This window comes from Hyla sarda, chromosome 9, assembly GCF_029499605.1.
Source record: "Hyla sarda isolate aHylSar1 chromosome 9, aHylSar1.hap1, whole genome shotgun sequence".
NCBI classification, from domain to species: domain Eukaryota; kingdom Metazoa; phylum Chordata; class Amphibia; order Anura; family Hylidae; genus Hyla; species Hyla sarda.
This window is the reverse complement of record NC_079197.1, coordinates 165,527,008-165,550,549: the sequence shown is the minus strand read 5'-3', so window position 1 is coordinate 165,550,549 and position 23,542 is coordinate 165,527,008. Positions and strand designations below refer to the sequence as shown.

The following is a 23,542-nucleotide window of genomic DNA, read 5'->3' as shown; positions in this document are numbered from 1 at the left end:
CAGACATGGTTCTAATGGTACAGAGCTTATCATACTAGACATACCTTACACACCTCCCATGTATTGTGTTATACAAATTTCCCTAAAATCGTTAAAATTAATTAAAAACACATATTTTTTTGCCTGGGCACAAGTATTAAGACCCTTTAAAAGGGTACTCAGCTGCTCCCATAGACTTGCATTGAGGGGGCAAGGCGTGATGTCACGAGGGGACGGGGCTATGACATCCCGGCGCCAGCTCCAGTGTTCGGAACAGTTTGTTCCAAACGCTGGAGCTGGCGCCGGGATGTCATAGCCCCGCCCCTTCATGACGTCACGCCTTGCCCCCTCAATGCAATTCTACGGGAGGGTGCGTGACGACTGTCATGCCCCCTCCCATAGACTTGCATTGAGGGAGCAGGCCGTGACGGCACGCGGGAGCGGGGCTATGACGTCTCGAGCTCCCGGCACCAGCTCTAGCGTTCGGAACAGTTTGTTCCAAATGCTGAGCAGCGGTGTACCCCTTTAAGCCATGTTCACATGTCCCATTGTTTTCAACAGGATTCTGCTGCACCATGCACTTGGCTAAATTTCCACAGCAGAATAATCTGCTACGGAAATTCTGATTCTTTCTGCGAAATCCATTTGGAAATGATCTTTGAGATGTTTCTACACTTTGAGTCACTTGTGGTAAATTCAGCTGGTTGGACAGGATTTGGAAAGACACAGACCTATCTGTATAAGGTCTCACAGCTGACAATGTATATTTCGAAAACCAGGCCATGAGGGGGAAAAAACTACCCATAGAATTAGGAGACAGGACTGTGTGAAGGGACAGCTTTGCCCCTCTCAACTAGTAATCAGGTGATCAGATAATCAGGTGAGATGGGCTTAGTAAGAGAGGTGGCCATAGAATAGGGGATAAGATGTCTGATCGCGGGGGTCCCGCCGCTGGGACCACCGCAATCTTTGTGCAGACACCCGACGTTCTGAACATTATTGAGAACACTGGGTTTGGGAGGCCGTGGTCGTGATGTCACGCCACGTTCCTCCATTCATGTCTATGGGAGGGGGCGTGACAGTGTTCTAAACATAATGTTTAGAATGCCAGGTGTCTGCCCGAAAATCGCAGAGGGTCACAGCGACGGGACCCCCGATCAGACATCTTATAAGATGTCTGGCAACAAAGTACCTCTTTAAGGCAAAGTGAACAGATAGAAGCCTCTCCTCAGTAAAAGACACTTCTAAGGGGTACTCGTTTGGAACCAACTGTTCCGAATGATGGAGCCGGCGCCGGGAGTTTGTGACATCATAGCCCCCCCCCTCATGATTTCATGCCCCGACCCCTCAACGCAAGTCTATGGGAGGGGGCATGACAGCCGTCATGCCCACTCCCATAGGCTTGCATTGAGGGGGCGGGGTGGGACATAATGAGGGGGTGGGGCTATGATGTCACGAGCTCCCGGTGCCGGCTCCAGTGTGCCTTAAATTTGCAAACAAGAAAAGCATCCTAAGGACTCTCAGACTATAAGAAACAAGGTTCTCTAGTCTGAGGAAACCAAGATTTAACTTTCAAACATCATGTTTGAAGAAAATAGTTAAGCATGGTGGTGGCAGTATCATGCTGTGGGGTTGTTTCAGCAGCTAGTACAGGGAGACTGGTCAGAGTTGAGGGAAAGCTGGATGTGATGCTGATCCAGAGCACTCTAGGCCTCAGACTGGCCAAGGTTCACCATCCAATAAGACAATGACCCTTAACACACAGCAGGGACAACATGGGACAACTCTGTTAATGTCCTTGAGGGGCCTGGCCTAAGTGAACCCAATGTACCATCTCTGGAGAGACCTAAAAATGGCCTCCACTGACTATCTTCATCCAACCTGACAGAGCTTGAGATGATCTGCAGAGAAGATTGGCAGAAAATCCCCAAATCCAGGTGTGTAAACCTTGTAGATAAACATATACAAAAAAAATGGATCAGCTCACCATAAACTCCATGTGTCCATGTATCCAGCACAACCTTTCCTTGTGGAAGCCCGGATGCAAGCACCCCAGGTGGATGAGTCAACTGGAAATGAAGGTAGACTTCCGGCTCTCAACACCGATAAAATCCAATTTTATTCCAACGATAGTAAAATCCAAGTACAGCATAACAGAAAATGTAAAAACACACAAATGAAACACACCATGGTGCGTTTCGTTTGTGTGTTTTTTAACTATATTCTGTTATGCTGTACTTGGATTTTACTATCATTGGAATAAAATTGGATTTTATTGGTGTTGGGAGGCGGAAGTTACCTTCATTTCCAGTGTAAACCTTGTGGCCTCATCCCCAAAAAGTCCCATGCAGGAAGAAATAGATGGCACCTCGCAACGTGGATGAAACATGGAGAATTTTATTCACTTACGTGAGACAGGATAGCGACAACTGTGTAGAGGGAGGGAGCAGACAGATTAGAACAATGTCCATTTGGCGGCTACTTGCCTCTTCTACTCGTTCCCCTACGGGTTCTACTGGTTCATCCCCAAGAAGACTGGAGGTTGGAATCACTGGGGGGCTTCAATTAAAGGGATTATCTGGTGCTCACACATCTTTTCCCCTATCCAAAGGATAGGGGATAAGATGCCTTATCGCGGGAGTCCTGCCACTGGGGACCCCCGGGATCATGCACGCGGGACCCCGTTTGTAATCAGTACCCGGAGCGTGTTCGCTCTGGGACTGATTACAGGCGACCACCAGGCCGGCGGCGTGTGTCGTCATGCCTCCGCCCCCGTGTGATGTCACGCTCCGCCCCTCAATGCAAGCCTACGGGAGGGGGCGTGATAGCTGTCACGCCCCCTCCCGTAGGCTTGCATTGAGGGGCGGAGCGTGACATCACACGGGGGCGGAGGCATGACGACACACGCCGCCGGCCCGTTGGTCGCCTGTAATCAGTCCCGGAGCGAACACGCTCCGGGTACTGATTACAAACGGGGTGCCGCGTGCATGATCACGGGCGGCCCCAGCTGCGGGACTCCTGCGATCAGGCATCTTATCCCCTATCCTTTGGATAGGGGAAAAGATGTGTAAGCACCGGAGAACCCCTTTAGGTATTTTTTCCTTTTCAATAAATTAGCAAAAATTTCTAACATTCTGTTTTAACTTGATGGTATTTTAAGTGCAAAATAGGTGGAAAACTTTATTTTTATTTTTATTTTAGCACAAGGGCACAATATAACTAAATATTATGAATTGTATATTCTGTACTTTCTTGCATAGTACCTTATAGTCTTCCTATATAAATGACATCACAGTTCCCATACATCTTACGTTACATACTAACCTACATTCCCAGATATGACGCCATACATTTCATACACGGTATCCCATATTTGTTATACACGGTATAAACTTCCCATAGAAGGCTCCATTCAGTCCACTCATTGCATACTTTTCATACTTTTTCTATGTTGTATATTTCTTAGCTGTCAATTTACAAATAATTCTGTCACACTGTGAATGAGTAATGTTGTCACTCGACACTGTCATGGATTACATAGACTGAGCCCAAAATACAGTGCTCAAATAATACCAGCATACGGTGGCCAAAAAGCATAGACTTCTAGTGATCAAAGAATACTGCCATAAAATGTCAATGTAATATTCCATACAATTCACCCAGGGCATTATCTGTCTTGAGGCAAGATAAGTGTCTCACCTCAGGCAGCAGATTGCAGAGTCACTGAGAGCAGGATGTACCATGGACTGGTCATAAATAATAAGGTCTACACACCACTGGCTCCATTTTTGCTGCATACTGTATACTCTAGGGACAAAAGTATTGAATCCCACCTTTAAAGGGGTACTCAACTGCTCAGCGTTTGGAGAAAACTGTTCCGAAAGGCTGGAGCCAGCGACTGGAGCTTGTGATGTCATAGCCCCACCCCCTCATGATCCCGCCCCTCCCCCGCAATGCAAGTCTATGGGAGGGGGCGTGACGGCTGTCACACCCCCTCCCGTAGACTTGCATTGAGGGGGCTCCAGCGTTCGGAACAGTTTGTTCCAAACGCTGAGCAGCGGAGTACCCCTTGAAATCAATGTTTCATTCAATTCCATCGCCACATGTGTATAAAATCTAGCCCCAACCAATGCAGACAACTTCACATACTTTTTTTGATAGGGGTCTCTGACACCAGCATGTAGTAAGAGGCACTGCTGCAACACGTTTGTTTCTAAAATTTCTCTCCTGCTACTGTCAATCTTCCATTATGAACTGTGGGCGGGAGTATTGAGAAGTGGAAGAATTTAGGAACCACAGCAAAAGTAAAGTTTACATAATACATAAAAGTCTCCAACGCTCTGCTGGCACAAACCTCAGAGACCAAACCTCTTCTGGCATTAAAGGGGTATTCCACTGCTCAGCATTTGGAACAAACTGTTCCGAACACTGGAGCCAGCGCCGGGAGCTTGTGACATCATAGCCCCACCCCCTCATGGCGCCATGGTCCGTCCCTTCAATGCAAGTGTGGTGTCCCGGTACCGCATCCTATGTGGTCCCTTTATGTGTATGGGTCCCCATAGCCAGAGTCCCTAGGACGTAGGGGTCCATGTTGTATAGTCTACCCTTTGTCACCTCTATTCCATCTAGTAAACCAGTAATTTATGCAAGGTTTATGTAAATATAGTTATATAAATGTAAATGAATAGTTAATTACCTGCGCGTAGCATACCAGGACCTGCGGGTCACGTGACTAGGTGAACTCTATGGTATTTCTACTTGAGGACCTGTGGAGGTTCCTATGACGTATGCAATCCCATCATTCTGTGTACTAGTAAATGACAGATATTCGGACCAATCAGATTCACCCCGCCCCTGCCCATATAAGGGAGCGGCGGTCATTATTCTCTGTTTTGTTCCTGCGCAACAAAGCAGTAAGCACCTCTCTTGTTCCTGGGCTTTCAACCGGGAAGGACCTGTGCAACTAATCTCGCAGGGAGTTAGGCCCGAGCCTTGCGGCGACGGCTGATCAATACTAAATCGAGAGTGTATCAATCCCCAGACACTCTGTAGCATCACCGGACCTAATCTAACACCTAAATCTGGACGGATCTGCAACATCTAACCTAAATTCAGAGACTTTCTAAATGCCTCAAGGTCCGCAACAACTGTCAGTCACTGAGCAATATAAGGACTGTTATATTAGACTGTTACTGTGCCTTGGATGTACTGTAAGCACTTAAGTAAATTTGTTCAAGTTCAAGTTAAATCTTCTTGTGGACCTTCAGTCATTTCATGCACCTATCGTTACTGGGAAGGGCGGCGATAGGCCAGAAAATTACCTCAGCATACTAGCCCTCAGCCTGGCGTCACGAACTATAGGCTTAACATTAACCCCTCATATACCGATACAACATCCCCTCTACTATACACCCCCCCAAGGGCTACCACACAAGTCTATGACGTCACGAGCTCCCGTCTCCAGCTTTCTTAACAGGCATCACAGAACACAATGCCATGTGTCCTATGGAGTGGTGTAGAGAACTCCGCTACTGGGGCATTTCTATGTGGTCGGCCTAGGCCCCTAAGTTCCAGTAAAGAGAAACCTTACTGCTCCAGCATACCAAGGCATTTCGGACAATTGTACCCTTTGAACTTTTTGGGAACAGTTGGGGTTGGACCTTTTCTGTTCCAGCATGAATGTGCCCTTGAGCACGAAGCAAGTGTAATGATAGGGAAAGGGGTGTGAGGCCCTAAATCTGGCCCTGAACCTATGTTCCTGCCTCCATGGAGCATTCTTACTGATAAGGGTGACCCCAACCATGACGATGGTCCCCTCCTGAGCTAAATGCAAGGGTATACAGAGACTATTGGAATTAAAATCTAGGGTCAAAATCTAGGGTCAAAAAATCTAGGGTAAACTGGGTCCAGTTTATAGGAGAATTGGTAGACTGTGGGTATTCAAGGTTTAGTCTCAATGCAATAGCTAGGAGGGAACAACATACCAAAACAACATGTCAAAGGTTAAAGGGGTACTCTGGTGGAAAACAATTTATTTTAAATAAATTGGTGTCAGAAAGTAATACAGATTTGTAAATGACTTCCAATAAAAATTCTTAATCCTTCCAGTACTTATCAGCTGCTGTATACTACATGGAAAGTTCTTTTATTTTTTTTCTGTCTGTCCACGGGGATCTCTGCTTACACCTCTGTCCATGTCGGGAACTGCCCAGAGTACAAGCAAATCCCTATGGCAAACCTATCCTGCTCTGGACAGTTCCTGATAGAGATGAGCAAATTTTTGAAAAAATTTGGTTCAGTCAGAATTTGTTTGCGGCAAATCTCTATTTAAATCAGCTATTTCTGGCTTAAAGAGAGCCTCAATAGGAGGGTAGAATACTTTGCCTTGCTGTAACACGCATATGGAGTGTACAGGGTTAGTGAAATAACACTGTTATTCAGTAAGACATATAAATTACCAGTATAGCTATTAGAATCACTGTCGCAGAGTGGCACTATGACAGCGACTGGAGTTGGCATCAGTATGAGGAGAAAATATAGTGGCTGAATGACACAGCGTGGAGGTGGTGAAAGCATGAGGAGACCATATAGTGGCTGAATGAGCTCAGGCATCTCGCTGCGACTCCTGATGCCACTCGCCCCTAGTCTGCTGCGACCATTGCCTGCGCCTGATGAATTTAGGCCTCTGCCACTCCACTGTGCACGTCCTGGCACTCATCTGCCTGACATACTTAGTGCTTATATGAGGGGAGTACAATATGCTCCACTATGCTTAAAACAGTATTTGTCTACAACACCAGCAGGTGTGTACTTTTGGCTGGCCTTTCACAGTATCTAGGCCCTTAAGACTTTAACAGGAAAAAAATTGTACACTCCTTAGATGTACGCACAGGTTACACTTAATAGACAGATCTAAAGCCGAGGGACGTGCTCTCGAATGACCCAAAGTGCAAGAAAAAGTGCAAACGTGTTACACTAAAAAAACGTGCACAAAGGATGCGGTCTATCGCAAGCCCTTCTCCGATAGGAGAGAGGCCCCCCAACAAACCTTACCCTTCGCCTCCGGACCAAAAGGTACCTGCGAGGTTCCAGGTTCGATGTCCCTTTTCGCCAAAGCTACTAGGGGACCACAAATGCTCCCGGCATCCCCCTTGGCGTTAGCCAAGGTATCTGCCTGCAGAGCCGATAACGGTTGGTACCCTGCCAAAGCAGGAGTACCCGGGGTGTTTGCAGGGAGGTGCGGAACCTAATGGCCACACACACCACCCCTAGACCGCCAGGAGGGACACCCAGAAGGGCTACCGCATCCTGACAAATCCTGTGAACACACAAAAAGTGACACAGTGAGACAAAAAGAAATAAATAAGTGAATGTGTGCAAATATACTGCCCGGACATCCGGCCGGATCTATAAAAATTTCTCTGATCCTAGCCAGAAGGCCGGGAATCAAGAGGTGAGTGCCACAAGGTGAAGAGATTATGGTGCCCGTGCTTCAACTCAGTGAGCCAATACTCCCAGTGAGTTTCGGCACCTCGGGGTCACCACTCCCTGAGGCACAAAAGTACCTCGGCTCTAGACCCTCTCAGCCTCATGGCGAGACCCGGAGGGAACAGGTCACATCTGGGCAGCCGTCGAGCTGATTCCACAGAACCAGCCCCGGAAAGCCCTGGTACACCTGCATCCTCCATGCAGCACCCATCCCGACCAGCATGGAAACTGATAAGAACAGATACTACACTTGATCTTAGCCAAAAGGCCGAGAAGCGATTACAGTTACACTTAATAGAGGACAATATGCTTAGTGCCCTGCTCACCCTAACTGGCTGGCTACTATTAGCTTTTCAGTTGTTGTACACACCAGTGCTGCAGCACTAGTGTTGAGCGGCATAGGCCATATTCGAATTTGCGAATATTCGCGAATATATGGACGAATATTCGTCATATATTCGCGAATATTCGCATATTTGTAATATTCTCGTTTTATTTCCGCATATGCGATAATTTGCGTATTCAAAAATTAGTATATACAAAAATTAGCATAAGAGAAAATTCGCATATGCAAAAATTAGCATATGCAGATTTTCGCATATGCGAAAATGCGCACACCAGTCTCACACAGTAGTATTAGAGTATTAGTGAAAAAAAAACCGAATATTCGTAAATACGAATATATAGTGCTATATTCGCGAATATTCGCGAATTCGCGAATATGCAATATTCGCAAATAAAATTCGCATTGCGAATATTCGCGAGCAACACTATGCAGCACACAGTCGCAGTGTAATATACCCACAATTGCACTTTCTCTTTCAATCTCACTCCCTTCCCTATCAGGGCTTCTAGGCTGGATTTGGGCTACAGTAAAAAAGCTTTTCTATGCAACACACACTGCTCTCTGTCCCTCTCTCTCTCTGTAATAGAATGCTGAAGTGACTGGCCGCAAGATGGCTGCCGATTATATAGGGCTGTTACATCACAGGGGTGACTGGCTGCTGATAGGCTGCATGCTGCATGTCATTCAGGGTCATCCGCCTACCCACCCTCCCAGAGTTCCTTGCCCCATGTCCTCACATGTGGATTTGCTATTTTAGATGCCCTGGAGCCTGGACCGCACTAAATGGAGTTTAATTAAATGATTTGTGCGATCGAATCGCAGCGATATTTGTTGCGAATAGAATTTTTCCTGAAATTGGTAATGAATTCGGATTCGTCAGATTTGATTCACTCATCCCTAATTCCTGACATGGACAGAGGTGTCAGCAGAGAGCACCGTGGACAGACAGAAAAGAAATTCTAAAAGAAAAGAACTTTCTCAGTAGTATAGAGAAGCTGATAAGTACTGAAAGGATTAAGTAATTTACAAATCTGTTAAACTTTCTGGCACAAGTTGATTTAAAATAAATTGCTTTCCATCAGAGTACCCCTTTAACAAGGATACAGGTCAGAAACCTCTGGTAAGCTCTTTGCAGAACAATTACAATCATATGTCTAGTCCTTGCTCTTTGCTTTGCTCTTTGGGGGTAATAAAAGGGGTGATAACATTTGATAATGAATTTGCACAGAGTGGCTATCTCTAAAAGTGGGCAGGATTGGACATAGGCTGCAAGAGCGGGCAGAAGTGGAATACCTACCTTGTGGGAGTGGATGGTAATGGTCCGAAATTCTGCAGGAGCGGATGGGAACAGAATAAAGAAACCTATTGCAATAGGACACAGAATCTACAGATAGGTGCCTTTAAGTGTAGGGGGCCATCGAAACAGAAGGCGGAGCTGATTACATTTTAAGCTGAGCAGTCATGTCCTGCCATTACAAGATGAGGACTGCAAGTGGTGGAGATTTGACAATGGCCGCAGTGAGGGAGTTGTGGAGGTGAGTATAAAGGCTTTTTTCTTTTGAGTGTAAAGGGAGGCATAAAACATAAATGTATTCTCAGAAAAAATTCTTCAACTGCTACAATTTTAGAATTTTAGTTTAAATAGTAGATGTGCTTCTACCTATTGTGATATTACTGTGCATTATTTATGGTGACAAATTCACCTCTGTTAAATCTTCTTCATATGCGTGCACCTGTGATGGACATTCTGTTTAGTACTTGTATCTACCCAAAGTACTTAAAGGGTTACTCCGCCCCCAGACATCTTATCCCCTATACAAAGGATAGGGGAAAAGATGTCTGATCGTGAAGGGCCCGCCCGTGAACTCCCTGCCGCTCCGGAGGTTCGTGACATCATGGCCACGCCCCTTCAATGAAAGTCTGTGGGATGAGGCGTGGAACGCCCCCTCCTATAGACTTGCATTGAGATGGAAGATGTGACATCACGAGGAGGGCACGGCCGTGACAGCACCGCATAGCTAGTCATCAGGCACAGAGCGAAGTTCGCTCCATGCACTTGATGACTGCTGCAGCAGAGATCACGGGGGTTCCCATCAGACATCTTATCCCCTAACCTTTGGATAGGGGATAAGATGTCTATGGGTCGTGTGCCCCTTTAACAGAAAGTACTCCTGCTGCTCATAAGATGATGGTCGTAGCAGGACCTATCTGCAGAGCTAATCTCTGGCCGATATCGGACACTGCGCCCACCGGTGATACGCTGAGCGTCACGTGACTCTTCGACGTACAGGAAGCGGAAGAAGTAGGGCACCGGAGAATGGGACATCCATATCAGCGCAACGGGGGAACGTAGGAAGGTGAGTTAAAGTTTTTTTTGTTTCTCTTGGCAGCACGGGCACAGAGGGTTAAAAAAAAACCACCGGAGTACTCCTTTAAGGCTAGTTCACACCACCGCCGGTCTCCGTCCTGTTTATGGTCCGTTCATCGTCAAACAAGGTTGCTGAACAAATTCATTTTCACAATTAATTTCAGGCCATTGTAAATCACATTAAGGCAAAGAATATGATGGGTTCTTCTTAATTTTATTTCCTTAATTTTTATCTCACTCTTCCTGCATCTTATGGTCCCTTAAAGGGGTACTCCGCCTCTAGATATCTTATCCCCTATCCAAAGGATAGGGGATAAGATGTCTGAACGTGGGGGTCCTGCCGCTGGGGACCCCTGTGATCTCGGCTGCGGCACCCCAGACATCCGGTGCACGGAGTGAACTTTGCTCCATGCTGGATGCAGGGTAGAGGCTCGTGATGTCATGGCCATGCCCCCCTCAATGCAAATCTATGCAAATCACAGTCACACCCCCTCAATGCAAGTCTATGGGAGACTTGCATTGAGGGGGCGTGGCCATGATGTGATGAGTGGGGCGTGGCCATGATGTCACGAGTGGGGCGTGGCCGTGATGTCACGAGCCTCCTGCACTGCACTTGATGCTCTAAACGAACGCCTTGTGCAGCAGGGAGATCGCGGGGACCCCAAAGGATAGAGGATAAGATGTCAAAGGGTGGAGTATCCCTTTAAGATATGTAAGAACGGTCCACAAACCAATCTACACACAATGTTAAGACCAGCAGCTGTAAATTTGCTTGCTTTTGTGTAAAATGCAAAAATGTGGACAGTTTGACATCAACATAACCAATGAAGATACTTCCTCCAATCTACTGAACAAATCCTTCATATTCTGTATCCTACCGGGCTGATATAGTATCATTGCCAATCTCAAACCAAATGTCACCATTAGCCAGGACAGATGAGGTCTTATTACACCCTGTTTGATGCTAAATCTCAATACAAGCCTCACTGAACACAACAATGAAGTTGAATGAACCACAGCGCAAAATATTTGCTATAACTAATATGTCATTTTATGATGACCCTTTAAATGGGTACTCCAGTGGGGGGAAAATAATTAATCAACTGGTGCCAAAAAGTTTTACAGCTTTATAAATTACTTGTATTTAAAAATCTTAATCCTTCCAGTACTTATCAGCTGCTGTATGCTCCAGAGGAAGTTGTGTGGTTCTTTTTTGTCTGACCACAGTGCTCTCTTCTGCCACCTCTGTCCTTGTCAGGAACTGTCCAGAGCAGGAGCAAATCCCCATAGTAAACCTCTTTGGATAGGGGATAAGAAGTCTCAGGGCCGGAGTACCCCTTTAACAATATAGGTTGCAGTACGATTACACAGATTCTGCCCCACGTGTGGTGGAGATAGGTGTCCATTTAAACATTGGTCACATAGTTTACTATTGGCCTAAATCTGACTTCTATGCTGCACATTTACTGCCTTGAAAGTAATCTAACAGGTGAGACCAGTCACGGGCCATTGAGAGAAGTATGAAGGCTTCCTCCATGTCAGGTATAATAACCCTCTACCCAGCCGGCTGATTTACAACCCTTGGTGATGATTATTGAGTCACTTTACGTAGCTGAAGTTCACCCATCTTTTTATTTTACTTTGTAGAAAATGCACAAATCACAGATATAAAACAAAACAATGTTAACGAGCAAAAACATTAAACACATGAAAGGAGAATAAATTGTTTTCGGTTCATGTTGCCCAAGATCGAATTAGAAAATTTGTAGAATCGCCTTGTAATTTGCAATTCTAAAAATAAAAAAATCTGGCAAAAGTTTAACCCCTTAAGGACCAAGCCCATTAGGACCATAAAGGGGTACTCCCCTGGAAAACATTTTTTTTTTTTAATCAACTGGTGCCAGAAAGTTAAACAGATTTGAAAATTACTTCTATAAAAAAAATCTTCAATGCTGGCTTTGTGGGGGTGGGGCTGGGTACGGTGTTTCATATTTCATTATTGGAAGAAAGTGCAGTGCCTAATCTCTGACTCCCTGGGTGTTTCGGTCCCTCTGGACCCCTTGGTCTACCTTCTTCACCTCTTTCATCCTACTCTATCTAAGAAGCCGTTTAGGCTTTTCATGCACATTGTCTTAAACCCTTATAGCGAAGTGTTGGAAAAGGACTCTTCCTCCCTCTGAGTCTGATTTGTTAACCCAAATACGTGAGATCCGTTCCTTGGAATTTCTTCTTTGAATAATTCTATCCCCTCATTCCTCTCTGTTTGAGAACCCTAGGACCGTTTTTTTATTATCACCAACCACCTTGATTCCTCTGCCCTATTCTTCCTCTCTTTCCTTCCCTCCTCTACTCTCCTTGGGGATTGTAGTTTGTTTGTCTTTGTCTTTGTGGTCCATTTTTGTTCTTCTCCTTACCCCTCTCCCTCCCCTCCTCTCCCCGTGTCTGTTGTCCATGGGCCCCGCTATCTACATGGTTAAAGGGGTATTCCAAGGAAAAACTTTTTTTTTATATCATCTGGCTCCAGAAAGTTAAACAGATTTGTAAATTACTTCTATTAAAAAATCTTAATCCTTTCAATAATTATCAGCTGCTGAAGTTGAGTTGTTGTTTTCTGTCTGGCAACAGTGCTCTCTGCTGACATCTCTGCTTGTCTCGGGAACTGTCTCGGAGTAGAAGAGGTTTGCTATGGGGATTTGTTTCTAAACTCGGTGGTTCCCGAGACACGTGTCATCAGAGAGCACTTAGACAGAAAAGAACAACTCAACTTCAGCAGCTCATAAGTACTGAAAGGATTATGATTTTTTTAATAGAAGTAATTTACAAATCTGTTTAACTTTCTGGAGCCAGATGATACATAAAAAAAGTTTTTTTTTCCCCGATAACCCCTTTAATATTATGCCTTTTGTTTTATTTTACTCTCTTATCCATGTTAACCTGATGGCTGCAGGGTTCTGACCCTTTCTGATGTTATTTGTATATTTTTTCCCATTATTTGGAATTGTATACTTAACAAAATCTTAAATAGAAATTACAGTTGAAAAAAAATAAAAAATAAAAAAAATCTTAATCCAGTACTTATGAGCTGCTGTATGCTCCACAGGAAGTGGTTTTCTTTTTTAATTTCCTTTCTGTCTGACCACAGTGCTCTCTGCTGACACCTCTGTTCATTTTGGGAACTATCTGGAGCAGGACAGGTTTGCTATGGGGATTTGCTCCTACTCTGGACAGTTCCTAAAATTGACAGAGGTGTCAGCAGAGAGCACTGTGGTCAGACAGAAAGGAAATTAAAAAATAAAAGAACTGTGGAGCTTATAGCAGCTGATAAGCACTGAAAGGATTAAGATTTTTTAATAGAAGTAATTTACAAATCTGTTAAATTTTCTTTAAGGACTAGAGCATTTTTCACATCTGACCACTGTCATTTTAAGCATTAATACATTTTAATTATGAATTTCATTACAAGATAGTTTTTTTCGTGACATATTTTACTTTAACATAGTCGTGAATTTTTGTACTTGCATCATTTCTTGGTGAAAAATTCCAAAATTTCATAAAAAATTTAAAATTTTCTAACTTTGAAGCTCTTTGCTTGTAAAGTTTAGCAGTTTAGCTTCAAAGTTCAGCAGCAATTTTCCAATTTTTCACAAAATTTTTAAAATCTGAATTTTTCAGGGACCAGTTTAGTTTGAAGTGGATTTGAGGGGGCCTTCATATTAGAAATACCCAATAAATGACCCCATTATAAAAACTGCACCGCTCAAAGTATTCAAAATGACATTCAGTAAGTGTATTAACCCTTTAGGTGTTTCACAGGAATAGCAGCAAAGTGAAGGAGAAAATAAAAAATCTTCATTTTTTACAATTGCATGTTCTTGTAGACCCAATTTTTTTAATTATTTTTTTACAAGGGGTAAATGGAGAATTAGCCCCCCAAAATTGTTAACCCAATTTTCTCAAGTAATGAAATACCTCATATGTGTTTGTAAAGTGTTCGGCGGGCGCAGTAGAGGGCTCAGAAGAGAAGGAGCAACAATGGGATTTTGGAGAGTGAATTTTGCTGAAATGGTTTTTGGGGGGCATGTCACATTTAGGAAGCCCCATGGCAACTATTTGAAAAACTTCCCCCCTCAGGGCATGTAACAAGGGGTCCAGTGAGCCTTAACACCCCACAGGTGTTTAACAACTTTTCGTTAAAGTCTGATGTGTAAATCAAAAAAATTTTTTCACTAAAATGTAGTTTTTTTTCCCCAAATTTAAAATTTTTACAAAAGGTAATATGAGTATGGAAATACCCCATATGTGAATGTAAAGTGCTCTGCGGGCAAACTACAATGCTCAAAAGAGAAGGAGCGCCATTGGGCTTTTGGAGAGAGAATTTGGTTGGAATGAAAGTTGGGGCCATGTGCGTGTACAAAGCCCCCGTGCTACCACAACAGTGGACCCCCCCCCCCACATGTGACACTATTTTGGGAACTGTGCCCCTCACAGAAAATAATAAGGGGTGCAGTGAGTATTTACACCCCACTGGGGTTTGACAGACCTTTGGAACAGTGGGCTGTGCAAATGAAAAATAAAATTTCAAAAATGTCACTGCTGAAAAAATCTGTCAGACACCTGTGGGGTGTAAATGCTCATTGCACCCCTCGTCACATTCTATGAGGGGTGTAGTATCCAAAATGGGGTCACATGTGGGGGGGGGGGGTTCCACTGTCCTGGCACCATGGGGGCTTTGTAAACGCACATGGCTTTTAATTCCAACCAAATTCTCTCTCCAAAAGCCTAATGGTGCTTCTTCTCTTCTGAGCACCCGCAGAGCACTTTACATCCACATATGGGGTATATCCACACTCAGAAGAAATGATGTTACAAATTTTGGGAGGCTTTTTTCCTATTACCTCTTGTGAAAATGAAAAATTTGGAGCAACACAAGCATTTTATAAAAAAAGAAAACAGCAATTTTTTCATTTTCACATCCAACTTTAAAGGGGTACTCCGCTCCTAGACATCTTATCCCCTATCCAAAGGATAGCTGAAGGGCATGCTGGGACTTGTAGTTATGCAACAGCTGGAGGCTGACGAATCAGGACCATTGTAAGGTGGCACCAGTGCCACCTCACTCCTGCTGGTAAAAGGGTGATAGGTGCTGTCTTGGACGGCCCCTATCATCCTTTTTTTCAGGGTCACGGGGACCCTGTTGACCCGGGATCGTGGCAAATCGCCGGTCTGGACCCTCCCAGGGGTGTGCACAGGGTGCCTGCTGAATGATTTCAGCAGCATCCCGTTCCGTTCACCGCCCGGTTACTGGCGGTGAACAAAAACGTCCAGGGTGTACAGGTACACCCTGGGTCCTTACGTCCCAGGATGCCAGAGTACCTGTACACCCTGTGTCCTGGACAGGTTAAAGATGTTAACTAGTTTGCAGATAAAAAGGAAAATGCAACAAAGGGAAAGAATGATACAATTTGTTTAACATAGAAATCTAACTTCAAGTGCAGCAAAGATGTTGGTTGTTCCCTGTCAGTGATTAGTGAAATTTGATGCATGCAGAAGCTAAATAAGCCTGGACCGTGAGAGCATGGATTCCGAGGCGGCAGGGATTGGATATGGCGCTGCCGCTAGATCATGGTCAGGTAAGAATGTCTTTGTTTACATTTTTAATAAATAAAGATTGGGAAACTGTCAGGGCAAGGTTTTTTTTTTTTCTTTGGGCATAGATGCAAGGAAGCATCACTGATTTTGCAAACCTTTTCATGAAACAATGTATATCAAATTTTTATATAAATAAAAACTGTATAAGCAAAAAAATACGCCCACGCCCCCTGACGAAGCACAGCAGCGTGAAACATATGTTGGGGTAAGTGCAGGTGGCATATGGCTCTACATTGGGTTATTATCTTCTCCTCTTTTTCTTGTGTATGTATACTTTCTGAGTTATTCTGGTTAGGGTTTATATGAACCCTCAGCAATACACTGTATGTGATCGTATGTATACACTTGTACCTGTTTCATTTACAATTCCAATGTTTTAGCCTGTATTTCCTGCATTCTTTCAGTCCTGTGCACTGTGCTCATGCATTGATTTTAATATGTTTTATATGTATTCTCAATAAAGCTTTGTATACTTTTGCATACTTCCTTGCGTTGCTGAATCTGTATATTTGGCGTAATATACACTTATTATTTTGTGTTTGGTGATAAACCTTTTCATGAAACAATGTATATCAAATAATTTTTACATAAATAAAAGCTATATAAGCAAAAAAATATAATAAAAATCACATTATACATTATTTATGCACCCATCCGTTACATTCCTGCCTTCTGCCTGGCTCGCCAAATTATAAGAATTCTCAGCATCTTACTAGGTTTGATTCTAGGGTTATACACAAAGAATGACCTACAGGTACAGTACAAAAATGTTTATTCTGTACAATCCCTGTTACATTTACTATGGGAATTTCAGATGGAGAGGGCATACACATGTCATAGACACACACTTATTATAAACAACAAAGGTTATTCTTAGAACAGGTATAGTTCACATGTATATGAACCTGTAAACCTAACATATTGTTATTGTAGTCATAAGAAACACATTCTACACAATAAATCAGTGATGAGTCGAAGGAATGTTGAGGATTGTATCTTTGATCTTGGTAGAACCTTGATCCTGGTGGAACCTCAAATGTTTCCAGTAATGGTTTTTACCAAGATCTTGACTGGATGGGATTTTAGATACATCCCTTCCTCTCTAACCCACTCTTAACCACGTAACAACCCCTTCTCCCAATAGAAAATACACTGACACCTGCTGTGGGAAAATTGGGCCGTGTGGCCCATTTATTTAACAAACCAATAAATAACATTTGAATATTTACATATAAACATAACCAAACTGGAGGGCACTCCCCTCCCCCAACCGGATTTGTGCAACACGCTTCTTACCCCTGGCCGCGAGCCCCTGGCCCAGGGGCACCCCGGTAACCTTCCGCACAATCCCTCGAACTCCTGAGGCCCAGAACCACCACCAGGAGGCCCAATTGAACCATCTCAAACATTTATCTTTCAAACTACTAACTCCCCCGGAACCCTTTCACATGCCTCCCCCTTATCAGAATCCCACCCACCAAGCGTTTAAAAGAGGGCGGGCGGGACTTTCTTCTCGCTTCTACACGCCGACTGGTGAGTACCCTCCCCCCTGGGGCACCCCCCTATATACACTCCTCCCCCTCCCCTCCAGATGACCTCTCTTTCACCCCACTCTCGAGCCACCTGCTACTGTCCCTTAAAGGAGCAGCAGCCATTTAACCCTTTAACCCCCATTCCCTTGAAATATACCTCTAACCCCATTAACCCTTACTAACATCTGGGAGGGCCACTAAAACCCCCGTCAAGACGCCACTACGCCAGGGGTTCCCCCGCTCCGTTTGCTCCCATTCTTCTTCTCTATATAACTTTTACAAGGAGTATTAAATATGGACAAAAGAAATGAAGACTATTGTACCATTGGGATTTAATGGTGGCTCATAATGGAATTTAGATGTTTTTCGTTACTAAAGGTGAAACAGAAGTGACTCATTGACCGGACTGATTCAAAGTGACACCAGACACTTGTGATGCTTGAAACTACTTTATTACAGTTTTTGTTTTTTGGAATTGTAGTATTGGCGGCTCATCCTTAGGATAAGCCATCAATACCTGACTAGTGAAGGTCTGATTCCTAAAACAAAAACAAACAAAGGGGGTGAAACAATCATTAGAGTGCTGGGGTACCATTATTCAACTGACCAGAGTCAGGAGGTAAAGGGGTTATCCTCAATAAGGTGATTTTAGTACTTACCTGCCAGAACTGGGTATTTCCTGTAGGATTTTGTTCTCTAAACTACACATCCCACAGTTCCATGCTTGAAAGTTTGAGATCACTTTCCTTCCTCCCACACATCAGCCACTCCACCCAATGAAACACAGTCTTTTTTAGCCAACGGGCCTACAGCTGTTGCAAAATTGAAGCAGGACTGGCTCCCTCTGATCACCTGACTAGTGATGTCAAGTCTCACCGCACTGCATCCTGGGAAATCCTGAGACATGAGTCATTTTGTATGCTGTTAAAATTAAATATTGGGCAATAATCACATAAGAAATGTGAGACCACTGTCACACACAGGTACACCTGGATAGTGTTGAGCGGCATAGGCCATATTCGAATTCGCGATATTTCGCGAATATATGGATGAATATTCGTCATATATTCGCTAAATTCGCATATTCGTAATATTCGCTGCTTATTTTCGCATATGCAAAAATTTGCGTATGCAAAAATTTTCATATACGAAAATTAGCATAAACGAAAATTCGCAAATGCGAAAATTTCGCACGCCAGTCTCACACAGTAGTATTAGAGCTTCCTTTACACCACACAAGCTGGAAGCAGAGAGGGGTGATCACTGTGATGTTTACTGTGAAAAAAAAAAATTACAAAAAAAAAATTACAAAAAATAAAATAAAAACTATATTCGTAATTACGACTATATAGTGCTATATTCGCGAATATTCGCGAATTCGCGAATATGCGATATTCGCGAATAAAATTTGCATTGCGAATATTCGCGAGCAACACTACTCCTGGAATACCCCTTTAAAATCCTACCCATTAGATAGCGGTGCCCTATCCTAAAGATAGGTCATCCCTATTAGGCTACTGTATGTGGACATTGATTTTTTGGCATATATGCTTCTTTTAGAAATAATAATTCAAACATCATAACCATCAGTAATTCTAAACTGCAAAAAGAGTAAAAAGTCATTTCAAGCAGTAAATCATATTTAAAAAAGAGAATGCTGACAGGTTTTTCTTCAGTTTTCTTCTGCCCCTATCTATACGGTAAGGCATAACTAGCTGATTGCTCGTACTACCTCTAATCATAAGAACCGGGGTTAAAAAGGTTGTCCAGCCAAAGAAACAACCTGTGTATGGTGTCAAAAAGTGTGATAAAGCAACTGACTAATATAATGTTATTAGTCAGAGTGCACAAATCTTTCATATCATCTGTGCTATCTAGCTTGTAAGCTGTGATATCACACTAAGGGGATAATCCGCGAGTGGAATTCCTCGCAGTGAATATTCGCATCAGTGTTGCAAAATTGACCTGTTCACGCTGAGGAATTTCAGTGGCAGACAACTCCGCCGCTGAAATTGTTCCACGCAAAGAAAGAACATGTTCTTTCTTTGCGCAGAATTCCGCGAGCACTGCATAGCCGTCAATGGAGGCGGCCACCAGACGGAATCTCTGCAGTGTGAACATATCCTAAAGGCTACCAATGCAGAGCTCCCATCCCTGCTTACCCCTCCCCTCCTGTCAGAAGTACAAAATCAGTGATGTGAAGAGGGGGCTGGAATTACTTCTCATTAGAGTTATGAATCATTAGATAAGGCAGCAGGATACCATTCTCGGTCAGAGTAGTTTATGTCAAAACAGGCTTAGTGCTGCCTTAGTGAATCATAAATTTAAGGAGCAGTAATATGAGCTTCCCCGTTAACATCACTGGGGGATAGGAGCTCTCTGCCTTCACAGCATGTGATGTGATGTCACTGCTATAATGGAGAGAGTAGAGCTGAAATGGAGAGATCTGTTCAGTATGGCTAATAATTTTTTTTTTTAGTAAGTTGCCTTATAATACTTTTAGATTTCATACACAAGTTGTTGTTTTTTTTGCTGGACAACCCCTTTAAACGTTCCTCAGAATGAATTGCACTGCACATGTAAGGCCAGTGCTCTATTAATACTCTGCTGGGCTTCCAAACCTCATTGCTGAGCTCAGTGCCATATGTATAAGTATGGAGTGCTGGCCGTGCATGCACTGTGCTCTTTGTTCTGGGGCACGTTTCTTCTCCCTTCTCTTGACAAGTTAACAATAGTATAAGGGATAACTAGTTGAACTGTAGTGGTTGACCACAGGGACCCCTCTTTAAATGTTCTCATTCTTCCTAAAACTCAGTTTCCTTCTTGGTACCGCCCAACAGGATATGCAGGAATGGCTCCTTTGTAACTTATGCCACACCCACCTTAAAGGGGTTCTCCGGTGGCAAACATCAACTGGTGCCAGAAAGTTAAACAAATTTGTAAATGACTTAAAAAAAACTATTAAATAAAAATCTTAATCCTTCCAGTACTTATTAGCTGCTGGAACACAGAGCTCTCTGCTGACATCATGACCACAGTGCTCTCTGCTGACATCTCTGTCCATTTTAAGAACTGTCCAGAGTAGGAGAAAATCCCCATAGAAAACATATGCTGCTCTGGACAGTTACTAAAATGGACAGAGATGTCAGCAGAGAGCACTGTGTTCCAAAAAGAAAATAATTTCCTCTGTAGTATTTAGCTGCTAATAAGTACTGGAAGGATTAAGATTTTTTAATAGAAGTAATTTACAAATCTGTTTAACTTTCCGGCACCAGTTGATTTAAAAAAAATAAATAAAAAAGTTTTCCACTGGATTACCCCTTTAACTCCAACATCTTGGAGGAAAACAGTAGGGAATCCCAATAGGGCTCCCTGACCTCCTCTCCCTTGTCCTCTGTAATTCCTCCTCCTTTTTGCAGTTATAGTAGCCAGGGTCGGCCATGTTTTAACAACCTATCACCGCCAGGCTTTTTTGTGCCCTCCCGTACCTCTTATATCCAGATGCATTTTTGTGGCACCATTCCCCCTGTAGTATCTCGGAGGGTTTCCCGCCCTCCCTCTATTGGAAGCTTTTCTTTCTTTCTTAAGATGTTAATGTTTGTTTGTTTTACAATGTCGTTCTTGGATTTGTCCTTCACGTCATTGCAGAAGGCCATTTGACAGATTTGTTCTGGTGATGTACTTTGTCGAGTCTGTGGAGCATACCCCGTGGACCTTGCTCAAGATAATATTTGTTATATTCAATTTATTATTAAAAGGGTACTCCACTGCCCCAGCGTCCGGAACGTTTAGTTCAGAATGCTGGGTGCGGAGGTCGTGACTTCACGGCCATACCCCTCATGACGTCACACCCCCTCAATGCAAGTCTATGGGAGGGGGCGTGACGGACGTCACGCCCCCTCCCATAGACTTGCATTGAGGGGGCGTGGTGTGACATCACGACCCCCGCAGTCCGTACCATGCATTCGGAACTAAATGTTCCGGACACTGGAGCAGTGGAGTACCCCTTTAATGCTGTGGAAGACCCCCACCCATTAAAAGATAAAATGTTCTGCTGTCTTCATTTAAGGGAGATGTCATGGGATGGTTATTGGGGTTTGGTCTGGGTCTCAGAAGTCTTAATGTTCTCACCTACTCAACACCGGGCTGAAATTTTTGCTAACCTCCCAAAAAATAAATGCCTCCAAAAAAAATTATCAAAGAGGGCAGGCCACACCTTATTACTTTACATTTGATGCCAAATCTCACGATGATCCCCACTGAATATTATAGTGAATCAGTAATCTAAGACGGTGCCCTTTAAGATAGTTAACCTTATAGTGCAGTGTCCTGTAGAATTTGAACTAATCATGGAATTACTAAACCTTAAAGGGGTTATCCAGGAAAAAAACTTGTGTATATATATATATATATATATATATATATATATATATATATATATACTGGTTCCAGAAAGTTAAACAGATTTGTAAATTATGAATTTGGGTAGAAAACAGACATGGTGCACATCTACAATCTTGCATAATGATCTGATTGCTTCTCAGCATAATATCAAAAACTAACAGGTTGTTATTATACATTTTGATCAAAAAGTACAAGCCCACTCATCACGTCAAGGCCACCTATTTAGAGTGGGTCCCTAACGTCCCTAGCATAAAATGGCGTAGCACTGGGCGGCGACCACCACCGCCGCGACACCAGTGCCCACGGGGGGGAAACGACCCACTGGCAGAGCGTCCCCAATGCCACTCAAACCAGTCTACGGGTCGTACCTCCCCACAGACACGGCGCCACGGCAGCAACGGACACCGCATAGCACCACACCAGTGTGAACAAGGTGTTATAGCTCACTTACCATGCTCTCCCAGTCAGACAGGGAGGCTGCTAGGAAAGAAATGGCCCTTGTGTAGCTAACTACTACTTTTTTTTGTTTGAACATGTGCTGCACTCTTCCCCCACCCCCTCAGCCCAACCCTATATAAGTAGTAGTTAGCTACACAAGGGCCATTTCTTTCCTAGCAGCCTCCCAGTCTGACTGGGAGAGCATGGTAAGTGTGCTATAACATCCTGTTCACACTGGTGTGGTGCTGTGCGGTGTCCGTTGCTGCCGTGGCACCGTGTCTGCGGGGGGGGGGGGGGTGCAGGGTGCGGCCCATAGACTGGTTTGAGTGGCATTGGGGCCGCTCTGTCAGTGGGTCGTTCCCCCCCCGCGTGGGCACTGGTGTCGCGGCTGTGGTGGTCGCCGTCCAGTGCTGCGCCATTTTATGCTAGGGACGTTAGGGACCCACTCTAAATAGGTGGCCTTGACGTGGCGAGTGGGCTTGTACTTTTTGATCAAAAATGTATACTAACAACCTGTTAGTTTTTGATATTATGCTGAGAAGCAATCAGATCATTATACAAGATTGTAGATGTGCGACCATGTCTGTTTTTCTACCCGAATTCAGATTTGTAAATTACTTCTATTAAAAAATCTTAATCCTTTCAGTAGTAATGAGCTGCTAAAGTTGAGTTGTTCTTTTCTGTCTAAGTGCTCTCTGATGACACGTGTCTCGGGAACCGCCCAGTTTAGAAGCAAATCCCCATAGTAAACCTCTTCTACTCTGTGCAGTTCCCAAGACAAGCAGAGATGTCAGCAGAGAGCACTGTTGCCAGACAGAAAACAACAACTCAACTTCAGCAGCTGATAATTATTGAAAGGATTAAGATTTTTTTAATAGAAGTAGTTTACAAATCTGTTTAACTTTCTGGAGCCAGTTGATATGTAAAAAAAGTTTTTTTTCCTGGAATACCCCTTTAACCCCTTAAGGACGCAGGACGTAAATGTACGTCCTGGTGAGGTGGTACTTAACGCACCAGGACGTACATTTACGTCCTAAGCATAACCGCGGGCATCGGAGCGATGCCCGTGTCATGCGCGGCTGATCCCGGCTGCTGATCGCAGCCAGGGACCCGCCGGCAATGGCCGACGCCCGCGATCTCGCGGGCGTCCGCCATTAACCCCTCAGGTGCCGGGATCAATACAGATCCCGGCATCTGCGGCAGTTCGTGATTAAAATGAACGATCGGATCGCCCGCAGCGCTGCTGCGGGGATCCGATCATTCATAACGCCGCACGGAGGTCCCCTCACCTTCCTCCGTGTGGCTCCCGGCGTCTCCTGCTCTGGTCTGTGATCGAGC

At 44.1% G+C, this 23,542-nt stretch overlaps 1 pseudogene; it reads right to left on the bottom strand.

Annotated features, from left to right (window-relative positions):
• Window positions 1-7,587: 7,587 nt before the first annotated feature.
• On the bottom strand, window positions 7,588-7,747 carry LOC130292089 (U2 spliceosomal RNA; annotated as a pseudogene).
• Between the last annotated feature and the right edge of the window lie 15,795 nt (window positions 7,748-23,542).